At 42.7% G+C, this 26,213-nt stretch overlaps 1 long non-coding RNA gene across 1 annotated transcript in view; it reads right to left on the bottom strand.

Moving 5' to 3' along the window:
* Positions 1-23,795, bottom strand: part of LOC134956786 (uncharacterized) — a 160,035-nt gene extending 136,240 nt beyond the window's left edge. Inside the window, exons 1-2 of the long non-coding RNA XR_010186172.1 lie at positions 23,749-23,795; positions 10,761-10,805 (exon numbers count right to left, since the gene is read on the bottom strand). This is a non-coding gene — a long non-coding RNA (uncharacterized LOC134956786). The remainder of the gene's footprint in view (positions 1-10,760; positions 10,806-23,748) is intronic.
* Between the last annotated feature and the right edge of the window lie 2,418 nt (positions 23,796-26,213).

The raw sequence follows: 26,213 nt of genomic DNA, 5'->3' as shown, positions 1-26,213 counted from the left end.
AAGTCCCACATGCCTAGCGGAATCTCTCTGTTTTAGCTCCTCCTTCAATGTCTCCAGCTTCTTCTGCAAAAGCCTGATGAGAGGAATGACCTGACTCAGGCTGATAGTGTCTGAACTGACTTCACGTGTGGCAAGTTCAAAGGGTTGCAGAACCTTGCACAACGTTGAAATCATTCTCCACTGCACTTGAGTCAGGTGCATTCCCCCTCCTTTGCCTATATAGTAGGCAGATGTATAGGCTTGAATGGCCTTTTGCTGCACCTCCATTCTCTGAAGCATATAGAGGGTTGAATTCCACCTCGTTACCACCTCTTGCTTCAGATGATGGCAGGGCAGGTTCCGGAATGTTTGGTGGTGATCCAGTCTTCGGCACGCGGAGCATGAATGCCGAAAGTGTCCCGCAATTCTTCGGGCCACCGACACCATCTCTTGCACGCCCCTGTCGTTTTTTAAATAATTCTGCACCACCAAATTTAATGTATGTGCAAAACTTAATTGGTGGCGTTGTCCGATGTCACAAATCCCCAGGAGAGTCCAATTGGGGTAAGCCATTCTGCGATGATCTTCCTCAGTTTTCGTAAGAGGTTGTCAGCTGTGTGCCTCTTATGAAAAGCGGTGATACAAAGCGTAGCCTGCCTAGGAACGAGTTGGCGTTTATGAGATGCTGCTACTGGTGCCGCCGCTGCTGTTCTTGCTGTGGGAGGCAATACATCTACCCAGTGGGCTGTCACAGTCATATAGTCCTGAGTCTGCCCTGCTCCACTTGTCCACATGTCCGTGGTTAAGTGGACATTGGGTACAACTAAATTTTTTAGGACACTGGTGACTCTTTTTCTGACGTCTGTGTACATTTTCGGTATCGCCTGCCTAGAGAAGTGGAACCTAGATGGTATTTGATACCGGGGACACAATACCTCAATCAAGTCTCTAGTTGCCTCTGAATTAACGGTGGATACCGGAACCATGTTTCTCACCGCCCAGGCTGCCAAGGCCTGAGTTATCTGCGTTGCAGCAGGATGACTGCTGTGATATTTCATCTTCCTCGCAAAGGACTGTTGGACAGTCAATTGCTTACTGGAAGTAGTACAAGTGGTCTTCCAACTTGCCCTCTGGGATGACGATCGACTCCCAGCAGGAACAACAGCAGTGCCAGCAGCAGTAGGCGTTACACTCAAGGATGCATCGGAGGAATCCCAGTCAGGAGAGGACTCGTCAGACTTTCCAGTGACATGGCCTGCAGGACGATTGGCTTTCCTGGGTAAGGAGGAAATTGACACTGAGGGAGTTGGTGGTGTGGTTTGCAGGAGCTTGGTTACAAGAGGAAGGGATTTAGTGGTCAGAGGACTGCTTCCGCTGTCACCCAAAGTTTTTGAACTTGTCACTGACTTATGATGAATGCGCTGCAGGTGACGTATAAGGGAGGATGTTCCGAGGTGGTTAACGTCCTTACCCGTACTTATTACAGCTTGACAAAGGCAACACATGGCTTGACACCTGTTGTCCGCATTTGTGTTGAAATAATTCCACACCGAAGAGCTGATTTTTTTTGTATTTTGACCAGGCATGTCAATGGCCATATTCGTCCCACAGACAACAGGTGTCTCCCTGGGTGCCTGACTTAAACAAACCACCTCACCATCAGAATCCTCCTTGTCAATTTCCTCCCCAGCTCCAGCAACACCCATATCCTCATCCTGGTGTACTTCAACAGTGACATCTTCAATTTGACTATCAGGAACTGGACTGCGGGTGCTCCTTCCAGCACTTGCAGGGGGCGTGCAAATGGTGGAACGCGCAAGCTCTTCCTGTCCAGTGTTGGGAAGGTCAGGCATCGCAACCGACACAATTGGACTCTCTTTGGGTATTTGTGATGTAGAAGAACGCACAGTTCTTTGCTGTGCTTTTGCCAGCTTAAGTCTCTTCATTTTTCTAGCGAGAGGATGAGTGCTTCCATGCTCATGTGAAGCTGAACCACTAGCCATGAACATAGGCCCGGGCATCAGCCGTTCCTTGCCACTCCGTGTCGTAAATGGCATATTGGCAAGTTTACGCTTCTCCTCAGACGCTTTAATTTTGATTTTTGGGTCATTTTACTGAACTTTTGTTTTTTGGATTTTACATGCTCTCTACTATGACATTGGGCATCGGCCTTGGCAAACGACGTTGATGGCATTTCATGATCTCGGCCATGACTAGTGGCAGCAGCTTCAGCATAAGGTGGAAGTGGATCTTGATCTTTCCCTATTTTAACCTCGACATTTTTGTTCTCCATATTTTAATGTGTGGAATTATATGCCAGTATCAATAGGCCTACCAGAGGCGGAACTACCGGCAGTGCAAGCAGTGCACTGCACTGGGGCCCGCCTCTGTTCAGGGGCCCAAGCATGTAATGAGTCAAACTGACTCATTACATGCCGCTGTGCGCTCTGGGCAACTGCTGCCCGCAGCGCACAGCCGCCCGGAGAGAGAGTAGATGAGCGGCGCGCACTGCAGTGGCACGGGGGTAAGGTGGAGGACGGAGGTGAAGGAGCCGCAGCAGCGCTTTGTTACTGGTGGAGGCGCTGCTGCTGCTGCTCCTCTGCTTCACTATAGGCTGTCTCTGAGAACAGCCTATAGGGAAGCAGAGGGGCAGCAGCAGCAGCGCCTCCACCAATAACACAGCGCTGCTGCGGCTCCCTCCTCCACCTCCCTCCTCCTTCTTCTCTACTGCCCGGGAAGCTGCACAAGGAGCCTGAGCCAACTGAGAGGGTAAGTATAATCTTTCTTTCTTTCTTTCTTTCTTTCTTTCTTTCTTTCTTTCTTTCTTTCTTTCTTTCTTTCTTTCTTTCTTTCTTTCTTTCTTTCTCTTTCTTTTTTTATTTGTTGGGACTGCCTGCCGCAATGTGTAAAAAGGGGGGACTGCCTGCCGCTATGTATAAAAATGAGGAATCTGCCTGCCGCAATGTGTAAAAAGGGGGAATCTGCCTGCTGCAATGTAAAAATGGGGAATCTGCCTGCCGCAATGTAAAAATGGGGAATCAGCCTGCAGCAATGTGTAATAATGGGGAATCTGCCTGCCGCTATGTATAAAAATGGGGAATCTGCCTGCCGCTATGTGTAAAAAGGTAGAATCTGCCTGCCGTAATGTGTAAAAAGGGCACGCTGTCTGCCGTTATGTGTAAAAAGTGTATGCTGTCTGCCGTAATGTGTAAAATGGGGATGCTGTTTGCCGTTATGTGTAAAAAGTGTATGCTGTCTGCCGTAATGTGTAAAATGGGGATGCTGTCTGCCGTAATGTGTAAAATGGGGACACTGTCTGCCGTAATGTGTAAAATGTGCACGCTGTCTACCGCTATGTGTAACGAGGGCACGCTGTCTGCCGCTATGTGTAACGAGGGCACGCTGTCTGCCATTATGTGTAAAAAGTGTATGCTGTCTGCCGCTATGTGTAACGAGGGCACGCTGTCTGCCGTTATGTGTAAAAAGTGCACGCTGTCTGCCGTTATGTGTAAAAAGGGGAATCTGTTCGCTGTAAGGTGTAAAAGGGTCTCTACCTGGTGTAGTGGTGCTACTGTGCGGCGTAATTTGAAGAATGGAGACTACTGTGCACCGTTTTATGAATTGGTATTATTTTGTGGACACACTCCTTCCCCACAAAGCCACGCCACTATGTATTTTTTCGTGCGCCTACGGCGCGCACTGCCCATGGGGTGGACTTGGATGGGATGGGGTGGGGGGGGGGCCCAAAGCATTTTGTCGCACCTGGGCCCACAGCTTGCTTGTTCCGCCACTGAGGCCTACTACTATATATACTGCGCACAACTAAAATGCACCACAGGTATAGAATGTAGATGGATAGTATACTTAATGACGACACAGAGGTAGGTACAGCAGTGGCCTTCCGTACCGTACTGCTATATATAGTATACTGGTGGTCACTGTGTCAGCAAACTGCAAAACTAAAATGCACCACAGGTATAGAATGTAGATGGATAGTATACTTAATGACGACACAGAGGTAGGTACAGCAGTGGCCTTCCATACCGTACTGCTATATATAGTATACTGGTGGTCACTGTGTCAGCAAACTGTAAAACTAATATGCACCACAGGTATAGAATGTAGATGGATAGTATACTTAATGACGACACAGAAGTAGGTACAGCAGTGGCCTTCCGTACCGTACTGCTATATATAGTATACTGGTGGTCACTGTGTCAGCAAAACTCTGCACTGTACTCCTTCTATATAATATTATACTGGTGGTCCCGACTCCCCAATCCCCACAATAAAGCAGCACACTGAGCACAGATATGGAGTGTTTTTCAGGCAGACACAGTATAATGGTGGTCACTGTCAGCAAAACTCTGCACTGTACTCCTCCTATATAATATTAATGATACTGGTGGTCCCCAGTCCCCACAATAAAGCAGCACACTGAGCACAGATATGGAGTGTTTTTCAGGCAGACAACGTATACTGGCGGTCACTGTCAGAAAAACTCTGCACTGTACTCCTGCTATATAATACAGCTGCTCCCCAGTCCCCACAATTAAGCAGTGTGAGCACAGATATATATGCAGCACACTGAGCACAGATATGGAGCAATTTTTTCAGGCAGAGAACGGATAACTGGTGGTCACTGATCAGCAAAACTCTGCACTGTACTCCTCCTATATTATATAGCTGCTCCCCAGTCCTCCCCACAATGAATTAAGCAATAATGCACAATCAAATTCAACAATAACGGAGAGGACGCCAGCCACGTCCTCTCCGTAACATTTGCAATGCACAAGTGATAATGGCGGCTCCGAATCTCGTGAGAATCTGACAGCGGGATGATGAAGTTCGGGCGCGCTCGGGTTACCCAAGCCATACAGGAGAATCCGAGTATGGCTCGGACCTGTGTAAAAAGGCTGAAGTTCGGGGGGGTTCCGTTTTCGAGAAACCGAACCCGCTCATCACTATTTACCACACAGCAGATTGCCTCCAAGTGTGTGTTATTGGAACTTAACTCTAGTTCTTTTATGGTGGGACCATTTTGGTTTTAATTCACTGGTGAAGCTGACACAACATGTCAGGTGTGGATGCAGTACCTGGCTTTAGCATCGTGATTCTACCGGTTGGAGAAGCATTAAGCTTAACTGATTCTGAAGCCATTCTGTTCACAGATAAAATTCAAGACACCTGTGGTGCAGATACAGCAGAACAAGTTTTCATACAGCTGGACAAACTAAAGAAACAGGAAATTGACTTTTATTTTCATGGTGTTACACTATCGGACTATTACCGTGACAAGAAAATCCCTCGAGGGTTTCGCATTCGTACCACCCCGACTATTGGTCGATATAACCCTGAATTCTGTAGACGTTGGGCAGCTGTGCTCAATAAGTGCTCGTATGACCTAATCCTTTTAGTGATTGAGGAATCCTGTCAGGAACTTACTATCGCCCAAGAAAAAATCACAGCATCTGAACAAACCTAAAGCGGTTTAATAAACATCGACACCTCACAAGAACTTTTGAGCAAACTAACGGCTGATCTGGCAAAATACTGCACAGACCTCATTCAGTTCAAGAAAGCTAAACGCAATACGGTTGATAGGGATTATCAAGAAAATCTTGTGTATAGTTGGGCCTATAACCGTAATACCAATACCGGTAAGAAACCAAGGTTCAGACACTTTAGAAGACCTAACGCAGACACTGAAAATTTCAGCGCTGTCTCTTCCAGTGAGCCGGAATGTGCAGGAGACCAGCGGTCAAAAAACTCCTCAAAACCCCCAGGGTGACAACAAGGGGCCAAAGGAACTCCAAAAAAGGAAGCACACCAGGCGCGGTGGACAGTGGGCACGCAAAATCCAAAAAGACAGCGAGCAAGAAAATCTAGTGTTTAATCTGTCTCGCATACTAACACAAGAAGAAGTTTCAGTGCTCAATAGAGGTCTTTCACACATCCCAACAAACAACCCTGATGCCTTTCGGAACAAGATTGACTTATATAAATTTGGATATCGATTACGTCTGAAAGAATTCTTTGCGGCTTCCGAGCAGCCAACAATGGGAGCCCCCCCTTACACAAATCCTCAACCTTTGACCCAGTATCGAATAATACGAATATCAAATGTTTCATCAATTTTATGCATAATCTTTGCGATGAACCTGTTCCAATGCACACTGGTAATAAACCGAATTTATCTACTGCTGAACATGCAGCCCTTAAAGCACTTGGTTCATATACAGACATTGTCATTTGCCCCGCGGACAAGGGCAGTGGCATTGTGGTACAAGACCTCAAGACTTACAAATCTGAAATTTATACCCAATTAGCAGATACTCGTATGTATCAATTACTGCCAGCTGACCCTACTGTCAAATACAAAGAAGAAATAGATACAGTGCTGAGTGAAGCAACAGTCAACAATGTGAGATCCAACAGGTATTATCCCAAGAGTGGCCGGTTGTTCCAGTGCTGTACACTATTCCCAAGCTACACAAGAACCCTATATGCCCCCCTGGTCGGCCCATCATTGCGGCCTGTGAATCCTTATATTACACCATTTCACAATACATAGACATGTTTTTGTAGCCCATTGTGAGTGAGCAGGCTTCTTGTCTTAAGGACACCACGGCCTTTTTGAATAAAATTCTGGCTTTGGCTCCACTGCCAGATAAACACCTTATGTGTACGGTAGATGTCGTTAGCCTATACACCAATATACCGCACCATCGGGGTATAGAAGCTATTAGACGCTGTATTACAGGCAATACAAATTATTCAGGGCCTGATGTCGATTTTTTCATACAACTGCTCGAGCTTACGTTGAAGTGGAATTACTTCATTTTTGATGGCAAAATTTACCAACAACAGTCCGGATGTGCTATGGGTTCTTGTGTAGCTCCAAGCCTGGCCAATTTGTTCATGTGTGAGGTAGAAAAGGACTTGTTCCTTACTAACCCTATGATGTCCTGCAACATTAGGGCATACTATCGTTATATCGACGATATTTTCATCTTGTGGTCTGGCACGGAAGAGGATTTTCACAATGCGATGAGACATGTGAATACACTGGATACCTCCATTCAATTCACATACTCCTGCAGTTTTGAGAGAATCGACTACCTGGATGTTATGGTCATCCAGGATAACAATCATGTCTTGCACACCACTCTATATGTAAAAGAAACCGATAGGAACACTACCCTACACTCCAATAGCCACCATCCCCCTGCCTTAAAATGGGGGTTACCTTATTCCCAATTTTTAAGGATCTATCGCATATGTAGTAACAGTGGGGATGCTAGTAAGCAGATTGATATGATGATACGCAAGTTTGTAGTTAGTGGTTACAAATTAAAATATCTTAAAATAGACAAAGAGAGGGTGATCACCAAAAACCGGAAATACTTATTATTTAAGACCAAACAGCGGGAGTCTAGAGACCGGATAGTGTGGCCACAGGACTTTTCAACCAATAGTGCTCAGACAGTGGGCTCAGCCAAATGGATCTGGCCGATCGTAGCGAATGATAAAACTTTACCTACATTCACAAACACCACCATTCTTCCAGCATTTTGCAGGGGCAAAAATATCAAGGACTTCCTTGTACACAATGATATTTCCAGTTTCAGCAAAACGACTTCTACTCATTTCCTCACATGGAAGCCTGGCAACTACAGATGTTTGGGTTGCACCACATGTAGTTGCCTTGAAACAGGCCAATATTTTCATCATCCAAGATCAGGGAAGAAATTTTCCATCAAATCTTCATATACCTGTTCTAGTCGCTTTGTAGTCTATTATATCAAGTGTCCCTGCGGACTCCTTTACATTGGAAAAACTATGTGTTAATTTAAAGAGAGGATCGCCCTCCACCGCTCTAGCATTAGAGCAGCATTAGAAGGGAAGGGCTCCGACCAACCGGTCGCCCACCACTTCAGAGACTTTCATCACAACCTGGCATCCATCCGATACAAAATCATTGACGGGGTCCCAGAATCCAAGAGAGGTGGAGATCGGGGTAAAACCCTACTACAAACAGAAGCACGCTGGATCTACACTTTACAAACTGTCAAACCGCTTGGTTTGAATGACATTTAATCTTAGACTTGTTTCCTGTAATCCTTAGCCATTAACACTATCCTATTCCCCTCACTTTGGCTTGTTCTGAGGTGTGCTACAGAGCGCGTTAGGTAGCTTTATTTAATGATACCTGGCCTTTATATGTTATAACATATTTCCCTTCTCTTAGGATGATAACTGCTATAGCAGCCAGTGATGTGCGGTGAGGTCAATGATTGGGGAGGCACTGGCTAATAACAGAACTTGATTTACACCAACATACAGCTAGGGGGTATTATCCCCTCTCCCCAACCCCCTAATCCTCCATTTCCAATCCCATAGCCTAACCTTAACCTCCCCCTATAGTGCCTAACCCTAACATCTGTGCAGCATTGCCTAATCTCCCCCGCAGCCTAACCCTAACCCTCTCCGTGGGTGCCTAATACCCCTCCCTGCAGCCTAACCCTAACCCTCTCCGTGGGTGCCTAACGCTCCTCCATGCAGCCTAACCTCCCCACGCAGCCTAACCCTAACCTGCCCCTATAGTGCCCAACCCTAACATCCCTGCAGCATTGCCTAAACCTAACCCCCCTCCCCACTGGCTAAACTTAACTCTTCCTCCCCCGCAGCGCTACCCTAACCCTCTCCGTGGGTGCTTAACCCCCCTCCCTGCAGCCTAACCCTAACCTCCCTGGGGGCAGGGGAGGCTAAACTAACCCTAAAACTATCGGTGGCACTATACTTACATAGGTCGGGAAGCCAACTGTCGGGGTTTGGACGCCTGTATCATGACCAAATCAAATTTCTGGCAACGGCATTGTTGCGGGGGGCAGGATCCCGACTGTCAGTAAACTAACCGCATTCCCTACCAGTAAGCTTGACATACAGTACAGTAGGTGACCAGGCCAAATCAGACCATATTGCAGCATTTATATTTCACTCTTATAATATACTGTACCATCCGTTTTTACAACATCTTCACAACAACACTTAAGGGCCTTACACACTGGACGATTTTGAGCCGAGGTGCCTGATCGCCAATATGGCCGACAGATGCCCCGGCGGCAAGGGGGGCTGACGGGGGAGTGACGTTTCTTCACTCCCCCGTCACCCAGCCCCATAGCCCTGCATGCTAATATGGACGATATTGTCCATATTGGCTTGCACGCATAAACGACACGGCACCAACTATAAACAAGCGCGGGCTCGCACATCGTTCATCATTGGTAAATACACACTGAAATATATTTTAGTGTAATCAGCCAGTGTGTAGGGCCCGTTACTCAGGACTTGCAGTGCCAGTGACCAAACAAAAACTGGAACAGAAAAGAACGGAGTAAAATGTGACCCTGCGGTATATACACTATTAACTAAATAGGGATATTGTAAATATGGTATAAATATATGTATAGTTAATGATTTATTTATTGAACTGATATCATACTTCATAATAATCTTATAGGTAGCTGAGGTAACTGAGGTGATTTTAATGAATATTGTTGCATTGACCCTGGACTATACTCCTCTGACATGCACAAGACTGTATTTGAACAGGGGTATCTCGCGCTGTGAGCGGGAACAATATAGGGCTATACCCCCTGTAAACAGCACGAGACTGTAGCTGAACGGGGTGTCTCGTGCGGTGAGCGGGAAAAGAGATGGGGCTCACGAGGACTAAACAGTCATTATAAAAGGGGGAGATCTAGCGCAGAAGGGGGCTGTGTGAGCTGCTGAGGAGTCCGCTTCCCTCTCCCCTCTGCTCTGCACAGAGAGAGCTGTGCTGTGAACATTGCAGCGGCAGAGGGAGAGGAGGTGGCTTACCTCTTGAACGGCTCACTGAAGGATCGAGCTGCTGCAGGAGGTCCCGTCTGCCGGAGATCGAGAGAGGGAGACACCGCTAGCCGAGGCAGCGGCGCTCGCATTGGCGGAGTCGAGCCGGGGGCAGCGGCTAACTGGTGACTGACAGAGAGAGGCGTGACCACCCGAAGAGGCATCACCAGCGGCGGCTGAGTCTAGCTGAGGCGGCGGCTACCCGGAGGCGGATCAAGGAAGGCGCGGCTACCTGAGGAGGAGGCGCTGGCCTCGCTGTGACCCGCGGGTGACAGAATAGAGGAGTCATTATTCAAGACAGCCGGAATCAAAATTAAGGCACCTAACCCCTCCAGAGTAATAGCGGCAGTTCATCTTCCAGAAAATCCACAGAAGAAGCCGAGAGAACAGGTCAACTGTTTCTTCTATTTCACTCGGAAATCCCTGGGGATCCCCAGCCTCCTAGCTGAGTACGAGAGCGGGGGAGAGCTGAGAAGGGGAATAAAGTACAGATACAAGCAGCAGCTGACAATAGCCTCCTAGCTGAGTACGAGAGCGGGGGAGTGCTGAAAACTAAGAGTAGAGTGAGAAATCCAAAGTCCTTCAATCGGTAAGCAAGGGGAGGAGCCTAGTTATATCTGGATTGGCTACTAGCAGGAGCTGTAGCTGAAGACGTCTAAGGTCTGTGAAATCTACATTACACTGCACCCCCATCATTATAGGTTATACCACCAATAGACAGGGGGTTCATCAAAGGATAGACTTTAATGGGAACTTATTGAATACCTAATAGGAGGTAGTACTTTATTTCCGCTCTACTTTAGTTTATGAAGGAAAGACTAATCACAGGAATTTGAAGGGAACAACTACATAGGGAACTCATTGACTTTTGCCTATTCCCTATTACTTACCAGCGAGGAATGCAGATATATTTGTAGGTGAGGAGGGAAGGTGACCTATAAAACAGAGAAAGAAAGATAACATTAATAAGACTTTATGTATTCCCCTATTGGAACAGCTGTATGTTACAGATGGAGGATAGGTACACTAGATGAGTAACTTTTCAGCTCAGAGAAACCTAAAGTGACAGGACAGAGACACCTAGTGGGGATTTCTTACAACTCCTCAAAAGTTATTCATTCAAGCATTGGATACAATAATATGTAAAAGATACTATTGCACTTCAAGTAAAGGAACTCTTGGATACATTTAGATAGGTAACAACTATTAGTTACTTAGAAGATACTTTATGGCATCAGTACTAAACTTCAACTTCACAGGATTTCAACCTAAATAACATAGAATATATATATATATATATATATATATATATATATATATATGTAGACCAGGGTGCGGCACTCCGTCAAAATAACTCAATGCAGTCGGTTTTAGTAGAAAATCAACGTTTCAATGTTAATACATTTTCGTCAGGATTACAAATAACACAAGAACATACATACCTTAAATAGTAACACCCGTGCTCTTGCCGCGGTTGTCAGCGGGTTCTCCGCCCCGGACCGCCGCTTTGAGATGACGTCATTACGCAAATAGCGTGTGGCGTCAGTGCATACCCATCACCATAGTAACCAAATAAACAGGAACTGTCAAAGATAACAACGTGTATTACATGTCGTCGTATAGCAATATATGGTAATTTGTCTGAAAGGATGTTTATCTATATTCAACCAATCCCTAATATCACATCAATTAACTACCAAAATTGGTAGATTATATCTCAATCATCGCATAAAATAGCGACGGATATTTCATCTCCTAGTGTGAATCCCATGGTCTAAATGGGTAACAACTGACATGTAAATCATACCAGATCGGATATAACCAATAATGATACCAATTAAATAGTAAAATGCATCCTAATTCTCAAAAGTATCTTAATCATTAATTAGGTAAAACATGAAAAGGATAAATGTTCATTGAGACCCTTTGGGCTAATAACATCTAGTCGATGTATCCATCGAGTCTCACATTTCAGTAATTGTAGATTGCGATCTCCACCCCTTCTTGATAGTGGGATGTGGTCAATCATTCTATATTTAAGATTAGGTAACCCATGACCCTTCTCAGCAAAGTGGCGTGCTACGGGTTGTTCACTAGTGCCACTAGAGATGGCTAATCTTATAGAGTGGCGGTGAGCTGCCATCCTCTCCTTAAATTTACATTGGGTCTTTCCTATATAGGAGAGGCCACAGGGACAAATGATCTGATAGACCACATGTGTACTATTACAATCCAAATGATGTCTGATCTGGTATGTTTTCCCTGAATGCGGATGATTAAATTTATCCCCCTGTATTAAATAATTACAGGTGGTGCATCCACATTTAAAGCATCCCCATCTCTTTGTAGACAAAAAATGTTGTTGTCTTGTTGATCCTATATCTGAGATGTCAGTGCGGACCAGTAAATCCCTCAGGTTTTGTCCCCTAGTAAAGCAGGGCATAATTCTGCTTTCCGTTAAATTTAAGGTGTCATCGCTTTTAATCATAGGCCATAATTTCTTGGCTGTTGTAATGATCTTGTCAGATACGCAATTGTATCGATTGACAAATGGTAGTGCATGCATTAAGGATTTACGTGATTTTTTCTTTAGTAAATCCGTCCTATTAAGGGACATCACTTTTTGTTTTGAGGACATTAACAGTTTATAGTCGTATCCTCTCTGTACAAATTTGTTGATAAGTTTATCAATTTGTATATTCGCTACTTCACTATTGTCATTGATGCGGCGTATTCTGATCATTTGGTTTCTCTGACCTTGAAGCTGAAACCATATTGAACTCTGATTGTCTGCGTGATGCACCTGAAGCATCGGCCCCTGATCTTGTATTCCGTGACCTACTCAGGTTAAAGAAAAAGGAGGTCGATTACTATTGCCATTCTGTCTCATTGAGCGATTATTTCAGATCTAAGAAAATCCCTAGAGGGTTTAGAATTAAAAACTGCCCTACGATTGGCAGAAATGATCCAAGCTTTTGCAAAAAGTGGATCGGAATACTTAATAAATGCTCATATGATTTATTACTGTTGGTAATTGACCAGTCTAACAAGGAAATGGCGGCAATCAAGACCAAAATTGAAGCCTTTGAACAAATCCATCTACCTATCCTGACAACAGATAAGGATAATGACTGGATCAATAAATTAAATAATCAAATAGCGACCCACAAACGTGAATTGATCAAGTTTAAGAAGGAAAAATTGATCAAAGTCGAAGCTGATTACGAACATCATAAAGTGTACCAATGGCTACATGGGGGAAGATCATATGACAACAGGACACCATTTTTCAGAAGAAAACACCCGCATACACGTTTTGACACTGAATCCTCACAAGACCAGGGTAGTACTGCGAGTGAATCAGAAGGACGTACACGCAGACGAAGAAAAGCACCTTTACCCCCTTTAGGAGTTACGACCAGAAGAGGCAAGAACATCACAGGAGAACAAGACCATCACGAAGGGGCGGACAAAACAGGAGGAAAAGGACGGGGCAACAAGATGTCAACGACAGCGAAGAGATGATTATTTTTAATTTATCTTCCTATGAACTTACCAATGCTGAAAACAGCCTTCTACAAAAAGGCCTAACGTTTATACCTACAGTGGGCTTCGATGATTTGCAGTGGCAGGTGGATAAACATCGCTTTCAGCGACAACTTAAATTAAAAGAATTTTTTGGAAAGAAAGATCCTATACCACCAAAAGAACAACATGTTCCAGATCAAATGAAGCAATTTAAAAGTAAATCAACATTTGAACCCGTTTCTAACAATGCCTCCATCAAGACATTCATCAGATCTTTGGAACATGAAGTCAAAATTATCAACAAACACCACAATCGGATACATCCTAATCTCTCTCTTTTAGAAAGGGAAGCCATTAAGTCTTTATCCTCTAATAAAAATCTGATTATAAGACCGGCGGATAAAGGAGGAGGGATTGTCCTGCAGGACCTCTCCGACTATAAAATTGAAATTATGCGCCAATTAAGTGACAGTAACACGTATATTAAATTAAGAGGTGATCCTACCGATATTTTTAAAAGAGAACTACGTGAGTGCATACTTATGGCTAAAGATATGCAAATTCTACATGAGGATATTTATGATTTATTAATACCTGAACACCCACTGACTCCGGTTCTATATACGGTACCCAAAGTGCATAAAGGGATTAGTCCCCCTCCAGGCAGGCCCATAATATCTGCTAGGGGATCACTTTCACAACCATCGGCAGTTTTCCTGGACTCTATACTGCAACCTTTGGTACAGAAACACAAAAATTTCTTGTTGGACACTACCATGTTTCTAAACAAATTATCAATTGTGGGCACATTACCGACAGGAGTCTGGCTCATTAGTATTGATGTAGCCAGCCTCTACACGGTGATTCCCCACAATCTTGGTATAACTGCGGTTAGAAATTTGTTAATGAAAGAAAATCATTTTTCTGCTCCATATATACAGTTTTTGTTGCAATTATTGGAATTTGTTTTGACAAAAAATTATTTTTTATTTGATGGTTCATATTATTTACAGTGTACTGGATGTGCGATGGGGTCTTCTATGGCCCCGGCATATGCTAATTGTTTTATGTTTGAGGTGGAGGAGGATATTTTCTTTACAGATGAATTTATTAAGTCAAATATTTTGATGTACACTCGTTTTATAGATGATGTGTTCATCATCTGGCAAGGCTCCAAAGACACATTCCTGCAGTTAATTCAAGCACATAACACATCTGACAACCCAGTTAAACTAGCGGTTAAGATGAGTCAGGAACAGTTGAATTTTTTGGATGTAACCATTTCGATTACCACACAGGGGATTAGTACTACAGTATACTCTAAGGATACTGATCGTAATACATTATTGCACATGAATAGTGGTCACCCTAGGAAATTGAAAATGGGTCTTCCCTTTTCTCAAATGATCAGAATACGCCGCATCAATGACAATAGTGAAGTAGCGAATATACAAATTGATAAACTTATCAACAAATTTGTACAGAGAGGATACGACTATAAACTGTTAATGTCCTCAAAACAAAAAGTGATGTCCCTTAATAGGACGGATTTACTAAAGAAAAAATCACGTAAATCCTTAATGCATGCACTACCATTTGTCAATCGATACAATTGCGTATCTGACAAGATCATTACAACAGCCAAGAAATTATGGCCTATGATTAAAAGCGATGACACCTTAAATTTAACGGAAAGCAGAATTATGCCCTGCTTTACTAGGGGACAAAACCTGAGGGATTTACTGGTCCGCACTGACATCTCAGATATAGGATCAACAAGACAACAACATTTTTTGTCTACAAAGAGATGGGGATGCTTTAAATGTGGATGCACCACCTGTAATTATTTAATACAGGGGGATAAATTTAATCATCCGCATTCAGGGAAAACATACCAGATCAGACATCATTTGGATTGTAATAGTACACATGTGGTCTATCAGATCATTTGTCCCTGTGGCCTCTCCTATATAGGAAAGACCCAATGTAAATTTAAGGAGAGGATGGCAGCTCACCGCCACTCTATAAGATTAGCCATCTCTAGTGGCACTAGTGAACAACCCGTAGCACGCCACTTTGCTGAGAAGGGTCATGGGTTACCTAATCTTAAATATAGAATGATTGACCACATCCCACTATCAAGAAGGGGTGGAGATCGCAATCTACAATTACTGAAATGTGAGACTCGATGGATACATCGACTAGATGTTATTAGCCCAAAGGGTCTCAATGAACATTTATCCTTTTCATGTTTTACCTAATTAATGATTAAGATACTTTTGAGAATTAGGATGCATTTTACTATTTAATTGGTATCATTATTGGTTATATCCGATCTGGTATGATTTACATGTCAGTTGTTACCCATTTAGACCATGGGATTCACACTAGGAGATGAAATATCCGTCGCTATTTTATGCGATGATTGAGATATAATCTACCAATTTTGGTAGTTAATTGATGTGATATTAGGGATTGGTTGAATATAGATAAACATCCTTTCAGACAAATTACCATATATTGCTATACGACGACATGTAATACACGTTGTTATCTTTGACAGTTCCTGTTTATTTGGTTACTATGGTGATGGGTATGCACTGACGCCACACGCTATTTGCGTAATGACGTCATCTCAAAGCGGCGGTCCGGGGCGGAGAACCCGCTGACAACCGCGGCAAGAGCACGGGTGTTACTATTTAAGGTATGTATGTTCTTGTGTTATTTGTAATCCTGACGAAAATGTATTAACATTGAAACGTTGATTTTCTACTAAAACCGACTGCATTGAGTTATTTTGACGGAGTGCCGCACCCTGGTCTACAAATGTAAGTGTGAGGATTCAGTTTACACGTGTGATGGCACCCGCAGCAGTTTTGTTATTTTTAATGGAGTGCTGAACACTACCGTTGTTTATATATATATATATATATATATATATTCACTAGCAAAATCCCGGGTTATTCAGTAGACTATTCAGGAGATATATGTATGCATATATATAAATGTAATAACTGTCTATACGAACTGCAGTTAGCTACTGAATGGGACTGGAGGAAGAGGGGAATTGTAGGGTAATGCATGAGTAATGAATTTATTATCTTATGGTATATTGTATTCTATCTGTTATTGTCAATAATACATGTCATATTGAAAAGTAAATTGTATAAGTATATTGTAATTCAAAAGTTACAAGTAAATAAGCTTATATAAAGTATGATGTGTATGATATATCCCCGAATGATATACTTAAAATATCTCTTTTCAAATATTAACCCTAAACATTGATTCTTCCTGTAAGAGAAAAATTCCCGATTGTGTGGGGTTACCCCAAACTGAGCCCTTTTTCTATTATTATCATCACAAAATAGAATAAAAAGTTTGGGTGGAGGCACTTTAATATTGAATTATTAGTAATTTTACTGTCAGATATAGGGTTACATCTGGAGGCACTGCTGAGACGGACAGCAAACATACTCTACTGGCTGCCATGGAAATCATAAGTGAGAAAGATATGTACACCTGGTGTACAGACCACGGTGTGAATGTGAGACGTAGTGTAGGTTTAATGGGAAATTTTACCAACATAACTGATGAAGAAGTGATTAAAGAAGTAAATAAATTGTGTGGGATAAAATCGCTTGTTATAATAGATAAATGGAAAGGAACTTTAGGTGAAATTTGTGCGGTTTTAATAAATAATCAAAATAATTTAGATGCCTCTTTGATCCCCATTAATATTTTAGTGGAAAGTGTGCCGGGGAGACGGTGGCTTGTCATATGGCCTAGTCAAGTAGTGGTGGGAGAGGAGGAAGCCACAGAAGCTCCTGGGTATGGAGTGGAGGAAAATCAGAGGAGCCATCAGAGTATGGGTGACTTCTCACAAGCCAACCAAACTAATACTGACCCTATCGAGCCTCAAGTAGAGGATAAAGTAGTAAGTCACTTTGAAAGGTGGCATTACGAGGGTGGGTATAGGAGATTAAGGGTTATTTCAGGGATACTTTCTGTGCCCACTGGGGAAGAAAGTTATGAGGTTTGGAGAGAAGCAGCGGTACAGCATTCGGAGGAGTGGAGATGCCTGGAGCATATAAAAAAACAGAGGATTGTTGAAAGTCTCCGAGGTCCAGCGATGGGGATCATACATGCTACACGTAGGAGCAATTCTAACGCCACCTTGAAAGACTATTTCACTGCATTAGATTATTCTTTTGGAACCATAGAGGAAGTAGGATATATTCTATCTCGACTTCATCGTACTTTCCAAGAACCTAATAAGACACTTACAGACTACATTTACCGCCTAGATAAGATTCTGTATAAACTTTTAGACAAAGGAGGGATTGAACAGAGAGAAATTGATGAACGTCGTATGAAGCATGTTTTAAGAGGAGCTTTAACTATTAATCCAGTGGCTCAAAGATTGAGGTGCAGTATGCCTCGAACCCCTCCTCCAACGCTGAGTGATTTAATAAAAGAAGTAAAATTAGAAGAAGTTCAGATAGAGAACAGGGAAAAAAGTCTGAAAAGAGTAAAAATTTTATCCCCCTCCACTGATGTTTCATCAAACAGCGACAAGTTATATCAGTTGTTAGAAGAACAAAATAAGAAATTGGATCAACTCATAATTTTACAGAGTAACAGATCAGTGGCACAGCCCCTGGGGAGGGGTAGAGGATATGCACGAAGACCAGACAATAGACACAACATCACTTGTTACAGATGCGGACAATTAGGACATCGATCTTTTGAGTGTCCTCAAAATGGACATAATAGAAGGAACAATCAAGTCCGTAATGACAGAAATGTAGAACAACCGGAAAACTCCCGAGGGATGCCAATGAACCCTGCATCGACTCCCGAACTATAATAGTGTGTGCAATGGGGAGTGCCCAGTGGTCTGATCCAATTCCGGAAGGGATGATGGGAAAGGCCCCAAGGGTACAGGCATTGATAAATGGGAAAGCATGCATGGTTTTGTTGGACAGTGGTTCCCAAGTATCGATTATATTTGAAAGCTGGTAACGACAACATTTGTTCAATGTACCTTTACTACCATTTGACGGTCTAGCAATATGGGGATTAAGTGCCCAAAAGTATCCCTATTTAGGATATGTATCTACTCACATCGAGTTCTCTCATTCCCCCTATGGGTATGAAGAACCTTTACCGTTAATTGCTTTAGTGTGTCCTGATTCTCCAAGAGACCAGGGACATGTATCTGTCATTGTGGGAACAAACTCCAATCTTTTTAAAACATTAATTGATTGGTGTTTGATTTAAGATAAGTTGATTACCTCCCCGTATAACAACGCACTCTACTGGTCACCTGACTTAGTGGGTGTGGGAGAAAAATGCATATCTGTGTGTAATGTAGAGTCATCACCCCAGAAAGAGACCGAAGCATTCCAATCTAAATTTATGGACTGCTTCCATGGTAGTGATATTAACTATAGTGACAAAGAATAATTGATGGGTGAATTACATTTTAGAAAACCAGTCTTTTCAGTAGAAGAATGGGATTTGGGTACTGCAGTAGGGGTTGAGCATCAAATTAATTTAACTGATACTAGTCCTTTCAGGGAGAGGTCACGTAGATTGGCCCCCGCCAATTTTGATGATGTAAGGCAGCATTTGAAGAACCTACTTGAGAGCCATGTCATAGCTAATTCTGAAAGCCGGTATGCATCTCCTATTGTAGTGGCCCGAAAGAAGAATGGTGATATTAGATTGTGCATTGATTATAGGACCTTAAACAACCGTACCGTTCCTGATCAATACACAGTGCCCAAAGTAGAAGAGGCTTTAGATTGTTTACAAGGCAGCCAATGGTTCTCGGTGTTAGATATGAGATGTGGATACTATCAAATCCCCATGAGACCAGAAGATAGAGCCAAGACTGCCTTTATTTGTCCTATAGGATTTTTTGAAATTCTTAAAATGCCCCAGGGAGTGAAAGGTGCCCCGGCCACATTTCAAAGAGCTATGGAACAAACCATCGGGGATATGTGTTACAGAGAAGTACTAGTTTATCTAGACGATATAATAGTCTTTGGAAGAACCCTTGCTGAACATAATACCTGATTAATCAAAGTATTGGATAGGCTGCAACAAAAAGGATTAAAGTTATCCATTGACAAATGTAAACTATGTCAAAAGGCAGTTAAATATCTAGGCCATGTGGTTAGTAGAGAAGGTGTGGCTACAGACCCAGATAAAGTGGCAGCAGTAAACCATTGGCCTCGTCCCAACAAAATAAAAGATTTACGTTCCTTTCTGGGGTTTTGTGGCTACTATCGCCGATTTGTGTCCAATTACTCTAAGGTTGCTCAACCCCTGACTGAGCTGACCAAAGGATATCCACCCCTTAACAAAGGCCATCGGAATAAATGTCACTATTCCGACAAAGAGTACTTCAAACCTCAGGAAGAGTTTGGTGAACGTTGGACAACTGCTTGTGAGGAAGCTTTTCAGAAGCTGAAGAACTGTCTGACTCATACCCCAGTGTTAGCTTATGCAAATCCTAAACTGCCATACGAATTGCATATTGACGCGTCATTTGAAGGATTAGGAGGAGTATTGTACCAGTGGCAAGATGACCAATTGCGTCCTGTATCCTATGTTAGTAGAGGACTATCTTCCAGTGAAAGACGCTATGCTGTACACAAACTAGAATTTTTAGCCTTGAAATGGACTGTAGTCGACAAATTTCATGATTATCTTTACGGAGTAAGTTTTATTATGCAGACTGACAATAACCCTCTCACTTATATAAACTCAACCGCTAAATTAGACGCCACTGGGCATCGATGGTTGGCCGCTTTATCAAATTACCACTTTACTCTGAAGTATAGGCCGGGGACACATAACACCGACGCTGACGCTCTTTCCCGTTTACCAAATCCCTGTATTAATACTAGCAATGATGATTGGATCGAAGTTCCAGCTCCTGCAGTTCAAAGTTTATGTCATCAGATAACTGGATTATTTAATACACCTCAAGAAAGAATAAGTTCTTTGGGAGCATCAGACGCTGTATTACCTTTGATGTACTGTTGGGTCTCAAGATCTGAACTCGTGGGGTTGGAAATATTATCAACGGAACAAATACGAAATGCTCAGAGGGAAGACCCATATCTAAAACCGGTAATGGATCATTTGAGTCATGTTCATCTCATATTGGATACAAGGGTCTACCCCGGAAAACGAATGTGTTACTACAACAGAGAAAGAAATTACTGTTAAGAAAGGGGGTCCTTTATAGGAAAACTATGAAGATATCGGGGGAGGTTAAATACCAAATTGTCCTTCCGTATAAGTATGTATCCATGATCCTTAGAGCCTTGCATGACCAACATGGACATTTAGGATATGAGAAGACACAACAATTAATTTCAGAGAGAGTATATTGGCCCTTCATGAATCAGGACATTGGGGAATATTGTAAAAATTGCAAAAATTGTATCCTCCGGAAATCCTTACCCACCCATTCGACCCCCCTAGTTAATATAGACAGTTCAGGACCCATGGAATTGGTCTGTATTGATTTTCTCTCATTAGAGGGCCCAAATGGTAAAGAAAGCAATATATTAATAGTTACAGACCATTTTACGAGATATGCACAAGCATATGTAACCCCTGATCAAAGAGCATTGACAGTGGCTAAAACATTGTGGGACAAGTTTTTTGTACATTATGGGCTACCTGTTAGAATTCATTCCGACCAGGGACGAGACTTCGAGAGCAAATTAATCAAAGAATTATGCAGTTGTTGTGGCATTAAGAAATCTAGGACCTCTCCCTATCACCCTCAGGGTGACCCACAACCAGAAAGATTCACCAGAACCTTGCTAAATATGCTTGGAACCCTATCCACAAAAGATAAGATGCAATGGAAGCGCCATGTATGCCAGTTAGTCCATGCCTACAACTGTACCATCAATGATGCCACTGGGTACTCCCCTCTTTACTTATGTTCGGGAGGGAGGCACGGTTGCCCATAGATGTTTGACTGGGGATCACTATGGGAGATCATAACCATTGCACACACACACAATATGTCAAGAAACTTCGAAAAGAGCTGCGAGAAGCTTATTCTATCGCTAAAAAAATGTCCAAAAAACAAGGAGAAAAGAATAAGCAGTATTATGATAAGAATGTTAAAGAACATGTGTTATTACCTGGAGACAGAGTTCTGTTGAAACAATTGGGACACCCAAAACGTCAAAAACTTGCTAATAGATGGAGGGAGAATCCATATCGGATAATAGATAAATTGCCGGATATTCCTGTGTATCGTCTGATGTCTGAAGATGGTGAGGGACCCATACTTACCTATCACCGACAACACTCGTTACCTATTACCCAAGAAATTTCTTTCCAAGATGATATTGGGATTGACGATATTACTAATAAATCAGAGAATGATACATCAATACCTTCTCCGAGCCCACCTCATCAAATAGAAGAGAATGCGTTGGAGGATATATCCAATAGTGGTATGGGCTATTTCTATAATTCTGATATTCCAAATGTTAGCACCACCTTAAGAGAAAGTCAAGCGTACGTAACTGGAGAAGAATCTATTTCTGAAGGAATAGACATAGATGATGGAGAAAATTATGGGGAGGATATAAGTGATGCTGTTCTGACAAGTCCAACGGAGAATGACTCTTATGATATTCCCTCTAGTAATTGTGATAAAGAATCCTCAGCCATGGAGGAAGATAACATTGAGGGGAGGCCTCAACGGGTACGCAGGCCACCCAGAAATTTTACGTATGACAAGTTAGGAAGTCCCACGTTGGAGCCTCGCATTATTCACTCTAGTGTAGTAAACAGTTGGCCATACTTTGGTTATGTAGGTGATGCTGTAGATTTTAAGTAATACAGTTAACTCAACCATATGATTGTAAAAAAATTGAAAAATATGTAAATGTGGTGATCTGTGTGATGTGAACACTTGTTTATATTACAGATCACCAGGGGGAGAAATGTGACCCTGCGGTATATACACTATTAACTAAATAGGGATATTGTAAATATGGTATAAATATATGTATAGTTAATGATTTATTTATTGAACTGGTATCATACTTCATAATAATCTTATAGGTAGCTGAGGTAACTGAGGTGATTTTAATGAATATTGTTGCATTGACCCTGGACTATACTCCTCTGACATGCACGAGACTGTATTTGAACAGGGGTATTTCGTGCTGTGAGCGGGAACAATATAGGGCTGTACCCCCTGTAAACAGCACGAGACTGTAGCTGAACGGGGTGTCTAGTGCGGTGAGCGGGAAAAGAGATGGGGCTCACGAGGACTAAACAGTCACTATAAAAGGGGGAGATCTAGCGCAGAAGGGGGCTGTGTGAGCTGCTGAGGAGTCCGCTTCCCTCTCCCCTCTGTTCTGCACAGAGAGAGCTGTGCTGTGAACATTGCAGCGGCAGAGGGAGAGGAGGTGGCTTACCTCTTGAACGGCTCACTGAAGGATCGAGCTGCAGCAGGAGGTCCCGTCTGCCGGAGATCGAGAGAGGGAGACACCACTAGCCGAGGCAGCGGCGCTCGCATTGGCGGAGTCGAGCCGGGGGCAGCGGCTAACTGGTGACTGATAGAGAGAGGCATGACCACCCGAAGAGGCATCACCAGCGGCGGCTGAGTCTAGCTGAGGCGGCGGCTACCCGGAGGCGGATCAAGGAAGGCGCGGCTACCCGAGGAGGAGGCGCTGGCCTCGCTGTGACCCGCGGGTGACAGAATAGAGGAGTCATTATTCAAGACAGCCGGAATCAAAATTAAGGCACCTAACCCCTCCAGAGTAATAGCGGCAGTTCATCTTCCAGAAAATCCACAGAAGAAGCTGAGAGAACAGGTCAGCTGTTTCTTCTATTTCACTCGGAAATCCCTGGGGATCCCCAGCCTCCTAGCTGAGTACGAGAGCGGGGGAGAGCTGAGAAGGGGAATAAAGTACAGATACAAGCAGCAGCTGACAATAGCCTCCTAGATGAGTACGAGAGCGGGGGATTGCTGAAAACTAAGAGTAGAGTGAGAAATCCAAAGTCCTTCAATCGGTGAGCAAGGGGAGGAGCCTAGTTATATCTGGATTGGCTACTAGCAGGAGCTGTAGCTGAAGACGTCTAAGGTCTGTGAAATCTACATTACACTGCACCCCCATCATTATAGGTTATACCACCAATAGACAGGGGGTTCATCAAAGGATAGACTTTAATAGGCGGTAGTACTTTATTTCCGGTCTACTAAGGTTTATGAAGGAAAGACTAATCACAGGAATTTGAAGGGAACAACTACATAGGGAACTCATTGACTTTTGCCTATTCCCTATTACTTACCAGCGAGGAATGCAGATATATTTGTAGGTGAGGAGGGAAGGTGACCTATAAAACAGAGAAAGAAAGATAACATTAATAAGACTTTATTTATTCCCCTATTGGAACAGCTGTATGTTACAGATGGAGGATAGGTACACTAGATGAGTAACTTTTCAGCTCAGAGAAACCTAAAGTGACAGGACAGAGACACCTAGTGGGGATTTCTTACAACTCCTCAAAAGTTATTCATTCAAGCATTGGATACAATAATATGTAAAATATACTATTGCACTTCAAGTAAAGGAACTCTTGGATACATTTAGATAGGTAACAACTATTAGTTACTTAGAAGATACTTTATGGCATCAGTACTAAACTTCAACTTCACAGGATTTCAACCTAAATAACATAGAATATATATATATATATATATATATATATATATATATATTCACTAGCAAAATCCCGGGTTTTTCAGTAGACTATTCAGGAGATATATATATGCATATATATAAATGTAATAACTGTCTATACTAACTGCAGTTAGCTACTGGATGGGACTGGAGGAAGAGGGGAATTGTAGGGTAATGCATGAGTAATGAATTTATTATCTTATGGTATATTGTATTCTATCTGTTATTGTCAATAATACATGTCATATTGAAAAGTAAATTGTATAAGTACATTGTAATTCAAAAGTTACTAGTAAATAAGCTTATATAAAGTATGTGTACTGTGTATTAACCCTAAACGTTGATTCTTCCTGTAAGAGAAAAATTCCCGACTGTGTGGGGTTACCCCAAACTGAGCCCCTTTTCTATTATTATCACAACATAGAATAAAAAGTTTGGGTGGAGGCACTTTAATATTGAATTATTAGTAATTTTACTGTCAGATATAGGGTTACATCTGGAGGCACTGCTGAGACGGACAGCAAACATACTCTACTGGCTGCCATGGAAATCATAAGTGAGAAAGATATATACACCTAGTGTACAGACCACGGTGTGAATGTGAGACGTAGTGTAGGTTTGGTGGGAAAGTTTACCAACATAACTGATGAAGAAGTGATTAATTAAGTAAATAAATTGTGTGGGATAAAATCGCCTGTTATAATAGATAAATGGAAAGGAACTTTAGGTGAAATTTGTACGGTTTTAATAAATAATCAAAATAATTTAGATGCCTCTTTGATCCCCATTAATATTTTAGTGGAAAGTGTGCCGGGGAGACGGTGGCTTGTCATATGGCCTAGTCAAGTAGTGGTGGGAGAGGAGGAAGCCACAGAAGCTCCTGGGTATGGAGTGGAGGAAAATCAGAGGAGCCATCAGAGTATGGGTGACTTCTCACAAGCCAACCAAACTAATACTGACCCTATCGAGCCTCAAGTAGAGGCCGTAATGGATAAAGTAGTAAGTCACTTTGAAAGGTGGCATTACGAGGGTGGGTATAGGAGATTAAGGGTTTTTTCAGGGATACTTCCTGTGCCCACTGGGGAAGAAAGTAATGAGGTTTGGAGAGAAGCAGCGGTACAGCATTCGGAGGAGTGGAGATGCCCGGAGCATATAAAAAAACAGAGGATTGTTGAAAGTCTCCGAGGTCCAGCGATGGGGATCATACATGCTACACGTAGGAGCAATTCTAACGCCACCTTGAAAGACTATTTCACTGCATTAGATTATTCTTTTGGAACCATAAAGGAAGTAGGAGATATTCTATCTCGACTTCATCGTACTTTCCAAGAACCTAATGAGACACTTACAGAATACATTTACCGCCTAGATAAGATTCTGTATAAACTTTTAGACAAAGGAGGGATTGAACAGAGAGAAATTGATGAACGTCGTATGAAGCATGTTTTAAGAGGAGCTTTAACTAGTAATCCAGTAGCTCAAAGACTGAGGTGCAGTATGCCTCAAACCCCTCCTCCAACGCTGAGTGATTTAATAAAAGAAGTAAAATTAGAAGAAGTTCAGATAGAGAACAGGGAAAAAAGTCTGAAAAGAGTAAAAATTGTATCCCCCTCCACTGATGTTTCATCAAACAGCGACAAGTTATATCAGTTGTTAGAAGAACAAAATAAGAAATTGGATCAACTCATAATTTTACAGAGTAACAGATCAGTGGCACAGCCCCTGGGGAGGGGTAGAGGATATGCACGAAGACCAGACAATAGACACAACATCACTTGTTACAGATGCGGACAATTAGGACATCGATCTTTTGAGTGTCCTCAAAATGGATATAATAGAAGGAACAATCAAGTCCGTAATGACAGAAATGTAGAACAACCGGAAAACTCCCGAGGGATGCCGATGAACCCCGCATCGACTCCTGAACTATAATAGTGTGTGCAATGGGGAGTGCCCAGTGGTCTGATCCAATTCCGGAAGGGATGATGGGAAAGGCCTCAAGGGTACAGGCATTGATAAATGGGAAAGCATGCATGGTTTTGTTGGACAGTGGTTCCCAAGTATCGATTATAT

The sequence above is a fragment of the Pseudophryne corroboree genome, chromosome 9 (genome assembly GCF_028390025.1).
Source record: "Pseudophryne corroboree isolate aPseCor3 chromosome 9, aPseCor3.hap2, whole genome shotgun sequence".
Classification (NCBI taxonomy): Eukaryota; Metazoa; Chordata; class Amphibia; order Anura; family Myobatrachidae; genus Pseudophryne; species Pseudophryne corroboree.
This window is presented reverse-complemented; position numbering and strand designations above follow the sequence as displayed.